Source organism: Candoia aspera, chromosome 4 (assembly GCF_035149785.1).
Source record: "Candoia aspera isolate rCanAsp1 chromosome 4, rCanAsp1.hap2, whole genome shotgun sequence".
Taxonomy (NCBI): domain Eukaryota; kingdom Metazoa; phylum Chordata; class Lepidosauria; order Squamata; family Boidae; genus Candoia; species Candoia aspera.
Window position 1 is genome coordinate 16,122,203 of NC_086156.1, and position 14,272 is coordinate 16,136,474.

General features: G+C 40.5%; 1 protein-coding gene and 1 pseudogene across 4 annotated transcripts in view; both read left to right on the forward strand.

The window, feature by feature from the left end:
• Positions 1–2,175: 2,175 nt before the first annotated feature.
• Positions 2,176–2,294, forward strand: LOC134498115 (U2 spliceosomal RNA; annotated as a pseudogene).
• An 8,476-nt stretch (positions 2,295–10,770) lies between these two features.
• ARHGAP12 (Rho GTPase activating protein 12) overlaps positions 10,771–14,272 on the forward strand; it is a 50,527-nt gene continuing 47,025 nt past the window's right edge. Inside the window, exon 1 of one of the 4 annotated variants that reach the window (XM_063303458.1) lies at positions 10,771–10,895. The gene's annotated coding sequence lies outside the window, so the exon portion shown is untranslated. Of the gene's footprint in view, positions 10,896–13,746; positions 13,957–14,272 lie in introns of those variants that run through there. The other 3 variants (XM_063303459.1, XM_063303457.1, XM_063303460.1) reach the window with 3 other exon arrangements.

Consider the following 14,272-nt stretch of genomic DNA (forward strand, 5'->3'; position numbering starts at 1 on the left):
CTTCCCTTAACGTAGCAGTAGCCCCATTAAGTCCTCAGAGCCCCAAAGTCTGCGGTACAAAACTTTGGTGCCAAAATATCAAGTAAGGGAAGCATATTTAAAAAAAAAAAAAGACTGAAGGGGAGAAGGTTTTTAAGCTGTCAAACAGTTTGGACATCCCAAAGCAGCAAAAAAACAAAAGGCTTCCAGATCCCGCCTGCTCATGTGATATGACTGCCTTATAGACCTGTCTATACACTGGCAAAAATGTACATGCATGCACACACGTTATTCCTGTATGACTATATTTGTGTGTATAGATACATATGGATATATACAGTACTATGTATATGTATATGTGCATATATGTATATTCACACACACATGTATACGCGCACACACACCCAGTGGCTTTAGGCAATTGAAAGATTGCCTGGCTCTGCCTTAACGTGGGATGGGTGTGAATCATGCAAATAGGTATGAGACATAGCCAAGAGTTATACTAATCACTGCTAACTGCACAGACGTGGATGGCTCCGTAAAGTAGGGCAAAACAGTATTATTTCAATATGCAGTTATTAGGTGGAAGAAGAACTGAGTGAGATTTCTGCTTAGTCAAAGACAATAAAACTATATTGCCTTTGGCTCTTTAAAGGAAAAGTCAGATATACTGTACATATAATCAACACTGTAAATAGCTTAGTATAGCCCAGTGTTTCTCAACCTCAGCAACTTTAAGAGGTGTGGACTTCAACTCCCAGGATTCCCTAGCCAGTGCTGGCTGGGGAATCCTGGGAGTTGAAGTCCACACCTCTTAAAGTTGCTGAGGTTGAGAAACACTAGTTTAGCCTACTAAATTCATAGTCCTCTTTTCACAGTAACATCACTCACAAAACCAACCTCAACTTGAAAATATCCCCCCACAGACCCCCCCGCCCATTCCAAAAGTTTTGGCTGATGAAGAAGCAGACTTAAGGACAGAATAATCAACCATAGATCAATGTGTTATCCTAAACTATCTGATGGAAAAAGTCCTCTCAATATTGAGATTCCCCTTATGCTGCCTTCATGGATTTGAAGATGGCTTTTGATTAGATCTCTAGAGAGAGATTGTGCTGGAAATCATTAAACAATCTATAGATCACCATTTTCTTAGATTAATTCTGATGTTCCATGGGAATACATACATGCAGGTTTGAAATGTGTGAGCTGATGTAACATTATTTAGGAGAGATCTTGTGTTTCAATTAATGAACATCAGTTAAACTTTTGGGGATAATTTGGGGAAAAGCAACTTATCTTTTTTTTTTTGTCATTGATAGTGGGAAGCCTGTCTATAAGAACAAGATTGACAGCATGAGGCTGGCAATTAAGTAGTTGGCTTAGGAAAAAACAAACAGAGCCTCTGGAAACCCATCTTCCTACATTATGTTGTTATTAAGAACAGAAATAATAAGTTGTTTATGTTGATATATGAGAACAAAGCCCTCTTTATTATCAGCCAACCTATTGGAGACAGTGAATAGGCTCAGAGGGAGTGACTGGCCCAAGGTCTCCCAGCTGGCCTCTTTGCCTAAAGGAAACTAGAAACTTGGTCTCCCCATTCCTAGTTCAGCAACTTAACCACCATATCACACTGGATTACTATAATCATAGTAATTCAATTTATGCAAAATGGAGCTTTTCCACTTGCTAATCAATTTCTCAGAAGCAATCAGAGAGACTAATCAAATGGAGTGAAAAACTGTTTTGGGCCAATAATTCAATGTATTATGCAACATCATAATTTCAATTTTATTTACACCAGCTTCTAGACAAAGAAGAATGTTTGAGATACTTCATGGTACCTGAAAGATATTTCTTTGGAATTTAGATTGTAGATATCATTGTGATATTTTTATATGGTCCTATCTCTATGCCAAATGGAAGTTCCACTTGGACTTTCACAATAAATAGTTTAATTGCTGTTGGGATATCTAATGTTCCCCACAATCTATGAAATGCTTGAATAGCCAGAAATGATATCTGTGCATTCCATAGGTCTTACTCTAGATAAGCATTCCAACTTCCTGTAGCATGGAAAACTATTCCCAAATATTTGAACAATTGGGCTTATTGGGGCTAATGCCCATTTAGTTTCCATCTTTGGATTTTAGGGTGCTCTTCAAAAAACACCGCTTTGGCCTTATCATAATTACTGCTTTTCAGCCTTTTGGCTAAAATCAGTGTAGTATCTGTTCTTATCAGTTTAGTATCAGTGCTAACAAATAAACCAATATCTGTTTTGCTTTACATGGATGATATAGTCACCCTCTACCTGATGCAAGCTGGTCTTCAACTGAAGCTGTAAGCCTTAGACATTTATTGTAGGGAAGAAAAATGAGAAATTAATCATAGTAAAATGAAAGTGATTGTATTCACAAAAAAATGGACCAATGGCCCCCATAAATGGAAAATCAACCGCCGTCAGACTGAGCAAATTAAAATTTTAAAATAATCATAGGAACTATGATTCAATCCTCTAATACCCAGAAAGAGCATGAAAAAGCTATTTCACCTTGTGCCCCCAAAGTTTCCAATGCAAAAATTAGATTTGCCAGCTGCCATGGAGATAACAGTGCGATCATGCTTTTCAGGATCAAAGTGCTGAATCTGGTACTTTATGACACATACATTTGTGCTTACATGTAAAAAAAAAAAAAAGGGGTGGTGGTGGTAATTCAGTCCAAGCTCTTAAGAGCAATGATTTATGTCCCTTGCTGCATCTCAAATATAAGCATGAGGCTGGAGCTAGATTGCGTATCAATAGACATCCTCATGAGGTTTGCCAACTGAAATACTGGTTAAAATTATTTTGTAGGGGGAGATCTCTATCCCAGTTAATTCATGTTGACAGGTTTGATTCTACACAGAAAAAAAACACAGCTTCAGACTTGATCTATTATAGATTGTCAGTTCCACTGCTGATAACATTGGGGTTTGAAAGGGCCCTCCAAGAGACACCCTAGACCTAGATTTAGAGAGGACAGGAGCAGAATTTCTTACCACTAACATCAACCTTTGGAAGAGGCATTTGGCTCCTTCTAAGTATTTATACAATGTTCTCTCTGTTCCTTATAGAAAAGCTTTCATTCTTACCAGGTTTAATGCTTTGCTATTAACGATTCTGGAAGGAGGTACAGCCACGTTCCTTTTCAGGACCAATTTTTTCCCTGTGTGCAGGCAGTTGTTGAAGCAGCATCACAAGGTGTGCTGATCTGTCCATTGTACCATACTTGGCATTCTGAGGTAATATTGCTCCTCCTTGTAAATCACTCCAGTATGGTAAAATTTATCAAATTGCATATTGGAATAAATCAGTGTCAGCCCTCCATGGCAGATCAGACGAGAAAACTAAAGTTATGAATACTATTACTACTTTTATTATATGGTTACAGTAACAGAATCTTGCAAGTCTGAGTACTCCTCCCACCTCCTTTTTTTTTCTTCATGAGAACTAGGGAGGGTCATGTCTGGGATGCTTTCTCGAAGTACATTTCTGCTTTGGACTCAAATTTCTTTTATCTGTTGTCTTGATTGAGGCTTTTCCTCCTGTTCCTCAAGGTTTTTCCTTCTACCCAGTACAAGTAGTCTTTAAATCCTTCTAATGGTTAGGAAAAAGATCAGACACCACAAAAAAGGTCCTGTTATATCAACCTCACTTTTCTTATGGCTGGGTTAGAGAGCTGAGCCTCAAATCTGATAAATGTTATGAGGAGAGGGGAAAAAATCCTGTGTGTCCACAAGTGTTGGTGCTGTACTTCCCTAGAAGTAAAGATGGAAGCTCCTCAGTGATGAACCTTAAATACTACCTCTGCCAACCCTGGCTGTCCATTTATATGTGCTAGACTTAAAGAAATATAGCTCATAACTCCTGTTTATATAATTAACCCAACCATCAGGCACAATTCATACAATACACTCATCTAATACAGGTTAGCTAGTTGTGGTTAAGTGTGTCGAGTGATAGGGCTTACAGGTCCATCTGAGTCTTGCTTGAGCAACAAGGAGTGGTGGAGTAAAAAAAATGGCAAAAATGGTGGAGTTTCATCCATATACATAAAACTGAAGAGCAGATAATTCCCAGAGTATGGTCTGGTCCATAACAGCAGGAGAACCAGTGATGCTGAGAATGACAGTGTCCCTGCAGGAATTGCAGTGGAACCCCAGAATAAAAGGGATGGTGGTTGATTTTATTTTGGTTATTTTCTGTTTTCCTCAAGCCATAAATATGCACACAAACATTACTTCTTTGTGTCAAAAAACAACCCCCTTAAGTAATAGTGTATTTTAAAACAGTTATTCATCTGAGAGTTGAGGTGTGAATTGAATTGCCTGCTTCTTACCAGAAATGGTTTCTTAGGCTGTTAAAGGGAGAAGGAGGTGACTGTATTCTTTGATCTGTTGAGGTGGGAAAAGTATTGCTGTAAAGAGGTGAGTAGGAAGAAGCTGCCAAGGAGCTGAGTTAAAGAGCAGAATAGAGAGGCGTTGCTCTGGAGAAAATGGCATACAAGACATATCCAGATAACTTTTGAAACTATAGCTGTAAGGCTACTGTCTCTGCAACTTACCCAGAAACAATTACCATTTCATTCAGCAGACTGAGGATCTATCCAGACTGGAGAGCCTTGAGTTTAAATCCCTGCCCAGGAATTAGATTTTCTGAGTTACTTTTATTATTTGTTCTATCTGTATCCCATGTTTCCCCCAGGAACCCAAGATAGCATACACATCTCCCATCCCCATTTACTTATTTATTTATTTATTATTCAACTTTTGCTACCACCCATCTCCTCCAAAAGAGGGATTCTGGGCGGTTTACAATAAAATTAAAACTATAATAATAAACAATTAAGATCCTATAAAAACAATTTACAAATATAAAATACAATATCAATAAGTATAAAATCCAAGAGGTTAAAAAATTCTGATCAGGTGGGAGGGGCTCTAAGGCACGAGCCAACCCCATGAATGGTTGCCCACCTTCCCGCCCCACGTGAGACGGCAGAGCCAAGTCTTCAGGGCCCTCCCATCCCTATAATTTTGTCTTTGTAAACACACAGTAAAATAGATTCAGCTGAGATCATGACTAACCAGGTGGACATTGTAGTATAGTGGAGATTTGAATCTGGATCCCTCCAGTCCTAATCCAGCCTTCCAGACACTGTACCTGGTCTATCTGATATTTTAGCGTTAGCACTTAATCTAAGCATATACAGATTTAAGCAAATTATTTCTGAGATGTGCTTGTCATGGATGTCACAAACATCATGGTTGCTTGATAGATACTGGTTGTGTTCACTCAAGTGCAGGGATAGGCAACCTGCAGAACTGTAGGTTGTGCTGAACTGTAACTTCCAGCAGCCCCAAGTATAGCAGCCAATGGGGAGGAATGCTAGGAATTGAAGTTCAGCAACAACAAAAGTGCCACAGGTTGAATCAAGACTCTTCCTAATCTGTGCCTTGCCTTGGCTGTTGTTTTGGACTTCAGGTTCCAGGAAGCATACCAGTTCTGGGCTACAAAAATCTGGACAACTGCTAGATGGCAGCAAAGAGTTGGTTTTCTGTACAGCTTTGCTGTTATCTAATGATCATCCAGATTTTGCAGGCCATATATGGGATGATTAGGGTTTCAGCATTGGCATGACCACATGATATGGCCATGAGTTCTGCTTCTGTCTTACTTTTTGAAATTAAGCCTATCCCATCTTAGATAAAACTATATATAAGGAAGCAAGGCTACTGGACTGCAAATCCAATATATAATTTCAAGACATTATATTGCCTTTATTTTTTGGAAAGAGAATCCAGGGCACATGCTTATTTAAAATGGAAGGGGGGAAAGATCATTAAAAAAATTTCTGGAACAATATCCCAGCAGAACTACTGCAGCCTTGTTTCTGCTCCTTTATAACCTGCAAAATGACATTGCTTTTCCTTTATGCCGCACTTTTCGTCCCAAAGGGCTTTACATTTAATTTACGCAACAGCAGTGGGAGTTCTTCAAATGGTTTGAGGGCATTTAATAGCTGGATGTAGAAATCTGAATCACTTTGCCTTTTCTTAAGGAACAGTCAGAATTGAGGAATGAACTTGGCAGGCATTCTTGACTTGCAAAAGTGTTTTACTGAGCTGTTTCATGAAATGCCAGGAAATTAGAAAGTTAACCCACATCAATGGGGTTAAAGGAAGGCATTTCGTAGCAGTGGGTGTTAGTGGAAAAAGGTGACTTGGAGAAATAAGCAGTTGTGTTACAAGTGGCTCACACTCATATGTCAGAGACTATATGTTTAAATAATATGAGGCGAACTCCATAAGCCAAGGGGATCAGAGCACAGGCCCTCTTACATGAAAGCAAGTTTTTCTTGCAACTCATATTATTGCTATTCAGAATATGCTAAAAGCATTTCTTATCTCTTTGCACACTTAATGGCCATCCTGGTGAGCATGAAACAAATGATTGCTCCTGGAGGTGCTCAGCTGTAATGGTCTTCATTCTCATATCTCTGCAATACTCTAAAAGGATCCCAACCACCCCATTCTGTAACTCTTGTTCTCATCATTTAGTGAAAAAATAGTAAACCGTAAAAGCAAGATAAAAGCAATTAAAAGGTTTTTTAAGTTGATCCTACCTGCCTAACTACTTGACACTGTGGAGTCCTTGGTGCTCTCTGAGCTTGGCTGTTGCTTGCAGACGTTTCATTACCCAACTAGGTAACATCATCAGTGCGAGGGAGAGTGGGATTTGCTGCCTAAGGACTTTATACCTTGAATCAGGTTTCAGTCTGTAAAGGATTAATTTAATGTGGTGAAATATACTGTATTAATTCAGTAAAGACTAACTACACTGCTTTTCATCTTTCTATGAAATGAAATGCTTAATAACTTTAGATATATGGAATATAAATAAGCTCCTGTGCAAAGGTTTTCCTTGAAATGCATCAGGTTTCAATGGGTTATTTAAATAAGCTACTTGCTTAACATCTACAGGGAATACCAGACAGATTTCAGAGTGGTGAACAAAGCGGGGGTGGGGGGGGATAAAACCATTTTGATGTAAGCTAATATGCCTCCCTTAAACACTGAGAACAAATCACAGACTGCCAGTCCACCCCTGTGTCTTTTCATTTTTGAACCCCATCTTTTGCAATTCAGAATAAATCTGAAGTTACTATCAGTACCTTTGGGGAGATAGTACTCTGTGAGTCCATATGTAAATCATCTGAGAGAAGCCAGAATGGAGCCCTCTTGGACTGAAAGCATGGCGTAAGATAGCTACTACCCCATGGTACTCCTTTTACAAAATGTAAGTGGTGGTTTTTTTTTAAAGTAATGATTCATGTACTATGTGGTGTGACCCCCTTCAGCTGAGAAATGTGAAGCTTCTGACAAAAGCATGTTGAGTCTAACATGTGGAGAGAAGCCAGTTTTAAAATCCAACAGCATCATTGTTAATGGAACAGCTGCACAATGAACAGTAGCTTCCTAAGTTTGTAAAGTAATTAAATGTGTTTTTTTAATTTGTAAGATTTATTTAGTAGGTGTATTTGCTTTTACCTATGATCCCCACAATTGGTATTTTCCTTTCTTTCTTTCTTTTTTCATACAAGCATTGCTTCTTACTAACAAACAACTTTATGTGTTTCCTTGGCAATCCTTTTTTAAAGTAACAGCTGTCATCCTCAGTGGATTATGTGTCCTTCCTCCCTTGAATGGCAATCATGAGAAATCAAGATGTGGAAACTTTTACTGAAGATAGGATAGAATGAAAAGAGCATGGGTAGGTCAGTCCCATTCATTTAAGGATCTGAACTGGAACCACCAGCCTCAAAAGCTCACTAGAACGAGGATCAGACAGAATTACCTGGGAATTGTCGATAAACCCTTTACGGATGCAAGCGTGACCAAGTTTCTTTCATGCCCTTTGACTCTAGTGCGATGCAGCTTGCTAAGGAGTTAACAGGTCGGATAGTTTGTTGGAGTGGAGAATGTGAGTAGGAGGGAATTTAATGAGAAAAGGAGAGAATGAGGTGAAAAATAAGAGAATGTTAGCATTTGGAGGTCAGGATCTTTTAGACAAATTGCATGATGCTTGCTGCCAGCGGGCGTGGGGGGCACAAGGGAGAAGAGAGAGCGGACACATCTGACTTGTGCTGTCAGGGATACTCTGTTCCTCAAATGGAGAGTCGCCTTTGCTGAGCCATCTCCACTTCCTTTCTTTGTTCCTCAGTGCAAAGGGGAGTTGGAAGCCATATGTGAAGAGTAGGTGGTACATGAGTGTTCAGCTGTGTAGATAGCAACGCCAGGGGGAACAAGGCAAAAGACAGATTGACACAGAAAATAAAAGGCAAATATACCAGGAAACTGAAACCTTGGCGATTGACCATACATGACTCCAGGGAGAAAGTTTTCCTCCCAGGAATCCTTGACTGCAACAGCTGAAGGAACAAGTTGAGTTCCTGCTCATAAATAAATAAATAAAGATCAGTTATCCTACTCCCATTCATCAAACTCGGGGAATTATACCATTGAAACCAAAGCAACAGAGCCTATATTGGGGAATTTGTAAGTAGGACCTTCCTATATAAGTGCCTCAGCTGTAATGAATGAAGTTTTTTAAAGTTAATAGTGTGATGTAGTGATCTGCAATTGTACCAGGAATGCAGCATCCCCAGTTTCAAGTCCATACTCAGCTACAGAAACTTACTAGGTATAGGTGTCACTGAGCAGGTAACTCTCCTTGGACAACCTGCCCCACAGGCTTATTGTTGGGATGAAACTGGAGAAGCGAGCCCGCCATCCTGAGACCCTGAACTAAATCCCGTCGTGTTTACTGAGAAGGAGTCCCGCTGAGTTTAAAGGAAGCCTAAAAGTGCATGCTGTATAGTTAGAGGTCCTGGTGCATTCAGTGGACTTAATCCTAAATAAACATTTGTAGGATTACTGCATTCAAAGTATCATTAATCCAGAGCACCGTGTTTGTTATAATGGCCTGGCTCACACATATCACTATGGCATAAGGGTTGAGTTACATGTCCCTCACCCCAAAAACACATCGTTAGCACAATGTGTAAAATATGTGACACTTGTTTCCAAGTAAACTTGCATAGGATTGTCATAACATGCATGAATAACCTCTCAAAATAGTTTCATATTATATATCCTCAGGCTTCAAGTCAAAGCTCTTTGATTTGAAAGTGCTGCAGAACAGATTGGACAACTCCAGACTTGTGTGAGGTGGGTCACTATCATTACTTTATAAAGTCACTACCTAAAATTTCTCATTTTTTTCTACATAAAGCATCTTTGCATGCTTGGGCATGTCCCAGACATCCTCTCTCTTGTATTTCATGGCATTTTGTCTATGTGCATACAATTTCCCATTTATATATTTACTTGAAATTCTGAGAGCAAGACAGTATTTTTGGAGGGCTCTAGTTCAATGCTTCTGAAGGGCTTGAGTAAATTCATATCTAGTAAATGAATGGGCTCTAGTTAAATGCATATCCCCAGACTTATATTGTGCTGCAAAACTTAAACACAGGGCAACTGCCAACACTCATCATCACAAGGAACTACAGGTACTCCTCAGTTAATTATGATAATTGGGACCGGAACTGCCATCGCTAAGTGACGCTGTCATAAAGCACAATGTCACATGACCGCACTGCTTAGTGACAGCAGTCCCTGCACTTCCTGTTGCCATCGTTAAGCAAATGCCATGCTGCTGTTAAGCAAGGACACCATATGGTCTCCATTTGCAACCTCCTGCTGGCTTCCCCATTGACTTTGCTTGTCAGAAGCCAGCAAAGAAGGTTGCAAATGGTGATCACATGACCTTGGGGACACTGCGACAGCCAGAACTCCGAGGACCAGTCATAAGTACCACTTGTTCAGCACCATCTCTATTTCGAATGGTCGCTGAACAAGTGGTTGCTAAGCGAGGACCCCCTGTAACTAGCTCTCTTCTCCCCACTCAAGCTGGGGAGACCCAGGGTCAAGAGACTAAAGTCACTAAAGGCAGAGTCTATGATACAATTTAGCTTCAATTTAGTTATGAACTGATTCATAAAGCATAACTTACAGCTTCGCACTTTGAACTTTACTGGTGGAGAAGACACCTGAGAATACCATGGACAGCCAAGAAAACTAACGAATTCTCTCTCGAGGCACAAATGACCAGGCTCAAATGATCCTACTTCAGATACATTATGCAAAGACCTAAAGGAGGCTCTAATGCTGGTTAGGAAAATGAGAAAGAGGATGACTAGCAGCCAGGTGGATGGACTCAGTTGCAGTGGCGACGGGTGCACCATTGGAAGACCTGAAAGAGCAAGTGACGGACAGATCTTCACGAAGAACTATCTATGTCAGGTTGTCAGCGTGGCTTGCTGGGGAATTCTGGGAGTTGAAGTCCAGACATCTTAAAGTTGTTGCGGTTGAGAAACACTGATCTATGTAGTCGCCAAGAGTCGAAAACCACTTGACGGCACATAATCTATCAATGGCTTAGCGCATAGGTTTAAACGCTGGTTTGTGTCTTGTGGGACCAGGACACGTGCGTGAGCTCTCGACTGGGGTTGATACACCCGCCTTTTGAGAGAGAAACGCGGCGTTTCTTTCCACCCCTTCCCTGCATTACTTTTTCCCGCCTGTTTCCCCCTCCTCCTCCCCCGCCACGTGACGGGGACCTTTGAGGCCGCGCTGCGCGGTGCCCTGCGGCTGGCCGGGTGGCGCTTCCAGACTCAGTCGCGGCTGGAGAAAGGCGAAGCGGGAGGGAGGCGGAACGAGAGGAGAAGGAAGCCGCGGCTGCCCGTCCTGGAAGCGCCGGGTCGGGGCCTCAGCAAAGCCGCGCCAGCCCGGGACTCCGATTTCCGGTGAGGGGCCGCTCTTTCGGCCGAGGAGGGGGCGCCGCCGCCGCCCTCGGCCGCTTCCCAGCGCTGGGAGGCTCCCGTCGTGGCTCGCCGCTTGGTTGCGGGGGGAATGGAAGGATCAGCGGACGGACTTCCTCGTAGCCTGGCTCTTCGCCCCAGCTTTACATGGTCGCGCCGTTTCCCTCCAGGGTCATTAAAGCGGAGTAACGCTCCCCCTTTCCAGTTTTAGGGCAAAGGGCTCTTCCGCGTATTGCCGAGGGTGAGGATGGAGCGCGAAGGAGGTCGGGCTCCCGGAGAAATCCGGACGTTCGATACGTGGCGGGAGAGGGCTTTCTGCGTTCCTTTCCAAATACGCGGAATGGTCCTTTTTGCCCCAAAGTTTGGGAAGTATGACGGGCGAGGTGAAAGGTTAACGAAATCTGTCGTGGGTGCCTCATGATATTGCTCGCATGTGTCTTCATGCTAAGCGGCAGCCTTCCCTAAAGTGGAAGTGGTGTCCTATAGTTATGCTGAACTACACATTCCATCATCGCCAGACACTGGTGTCTTGGACTCGGAGGGTACCAGTTTGGGGAAGGCTCTTGGCGATGGCCGGTGGGTAGCGTTTCGCGCTTTCCTCTGCAGCACTTACTGAGTTAGCATGAAATAGTTTTAACATCAAACTTCTTTCGGGAAAGTGGGTGCACGTGTCATGTCTTTAAGTTGTCTATTGCTTTTGCTGGGCAATTATTAGGAAACCTTTCTTAACCTTGTATTTATTTTTATGTGAAGTGATACACACACATACACGTGTGTGTGTGTGTGTTGCTGTCTGGTACGGCATGTGTTTGAGAGAGCAGAAAAGCGCCATAGTTTCACTTCCTTCCCACTTGGGCCCAGGCAGAATTCTGCCTGGGTAATACAACCTGTTTCCGGAAATATGTAGAAACTCCGTTGATAAGAGCCTTCACAGTGAGACTGTTCGCCCTGACAGCCAATGGCTGGCCTGTGCCCGGAAGTGTTCATGCTTGTTGTTTCTGCATGGGGTGGATGGCTTTCTTCTGCCTTTCTTCAACCCTTTGACAAATTTTCTGTCTGGGGAAAGATTCCAAAATGGAGAAATCTACTTTTGTGTTTGTTGAAAAACATGATTGGGATAGGAAGTTTTTCATTTGTTTTTATATGCAGTTTATTGCATAGAATATCTTGTTTAAGAGCTTTTCTATAGTTGACTATAGATAATATGCTATTTAAGGATTCCAGTGGTGATAGTTAAATACATAATCCCATCCAGGATAAATTCACTCCTTAAAATATATTGCGAAATATATATGTGAGGGACATCATAGTCATTCACTTTTAGTGGAAGCTCTCAATCCTGCCTAACTTACTGTTTATAAGAAACTTTAAACTTTCCTTTATTTGCTTTAAACACAGTATATTAGCCATACATTTTTGCTAGACATTTGGTAACAAATTATCTGAGAAAGATTCAAATAGATAACAGGTCTATATGCTTGTGAATACTGATTTTAAACATTGTTTACCATTTAAACATCCTGAGCATTCAGAAGATGTCAGATTTAAATCGCCTTCCAAGTTCAAAAGGATTTTGTTTTGAAGAAAGGCCAAATTGTTGGAGAAGCATGTTGAAGGATTATTGTTTTTTTCTAACTGGTTTTGACAGTCCATGCTTTCCATCTGTGATTGTTTTATCTTTATTCTCATTTTGAAACTATTTCATATGAAATTGAGTACAAATGAGTCATGCAAGCTGTCAAGTAAAATTCTTATGAAATTTCAGTGTGTAAAATCAATTTCCTTCTAAATATGTGAAGAGAATGTTGTTATGAAAATCATGGACTTGGCATTGCATAGTGTGTTTGCTTTTCTGTCATGGTGACTAGAAATGTTGCTATCTTTTCTCCAGATGATTTCTGTGTACTTGATAATTCTCAGAATTTTTTTATCTTAAATGTTGAAAATAATGCAGGCCTTTTGTCTACATTACTCTGCTGGCTTGCTTGAAATGAGGCTATAGAATGCAGAAAAATCTGCACGAATAAAGTTGTCATGCCAGTGGGAGTGTATTTTGTTCTCATACAATATGTACTGAGAAGTCGTGGGCTTAATGGAAATGTTCCTAAGATGCTGACAAGTCACAACATAAGAGAAAATGTCTATTGTGTAAAGGCCAGTTCACTGGATTTCACTTCATCTGGCCTTCAGTTGGTAAGATCTTATAACAAGGGTAGATCAAAATGTCTTCCACTGTGGCTTCAATGACTAACTTTGTTTGTCTCACAACATCATTAATATGTTCATTACAGCTGTAGAGAATAATGCTTGCCAGCACAATAGTCTGCAGTTGAAGACTATGTTGTGCCATTGTGTATGTATCTGTGTTACATAAATAGTATCTTTTTTTCAGTCTTCACTAGACTGAATTTCTAAATTTTATTTAATTGTTTAAGCCTTGGTTAATATTAAACTCTTTGTAATGTTGATAATTTCTTCAGTTAACTTAGTATTATCAACATTACAAAGAACTTCCAGTAAAGCAGCCAGAATGCAGTGCATCTGAATATGCCATACTTTTATAATTTTCTTTAAAATGGAAAAAAGTGTACTTTTTCCTGAAATTTATTATTTTGAACATTAAAAGCATAGTTAGACCTGTATTTCAGACCCCTCATTGACTTGCATTAGGTTAATACAGTATGACTTTTTAACACCACCATTTTCAGTGACCGATATGTTACATCTATTCTATGAAAGAAACATAGAATACTGATTTTTACAGTATAGTTCTATTAAATACTGTAAGGCATTATGTGGTCTGTTTGGCTTTACTTTAAAATGTTATATGAACCAAAAAAAGTATTGTTGATTGTAAACCATGGTTTATGTCTTAACATACAAATGATACCACCAAGAACAGCTGCAACTGCATCACCTGGACCTTGAAGCTAGGAAGGAAGCTAGAGAACCTGGGTGGGTTATTGTCATCCATCTTTCCCATCCATGAAAGAGAATTGGAAAGTGAAAGAATTATACTGCAGGAGAATGAGTGGCTTTGAAAATGGTGAGGAAGAGAATTGCTTTCTGGGATCATGTCTATGTTACCTGTATGATGGACTGTTGGCATTGGATGGATTCAAGGCTGTGGAATGTGATTGACCAAAGCATGTTGAATTTAATCAGGAGGACCTTAAATTGAATCTTGTGGGAATTGAAGGCAGAACCTCAGAACTAATGATCTAGTCAAGGACTGGTACACTATAGGAATAACTGGGAAAATAATTAAACCAAGGCTTTTAAACCAGTAATAAATCAAAAACAGCTTTCCCTGTAAAGGTCATGGTCTCAGTTATGATTTAATAGGTATGACTGAGATCTGA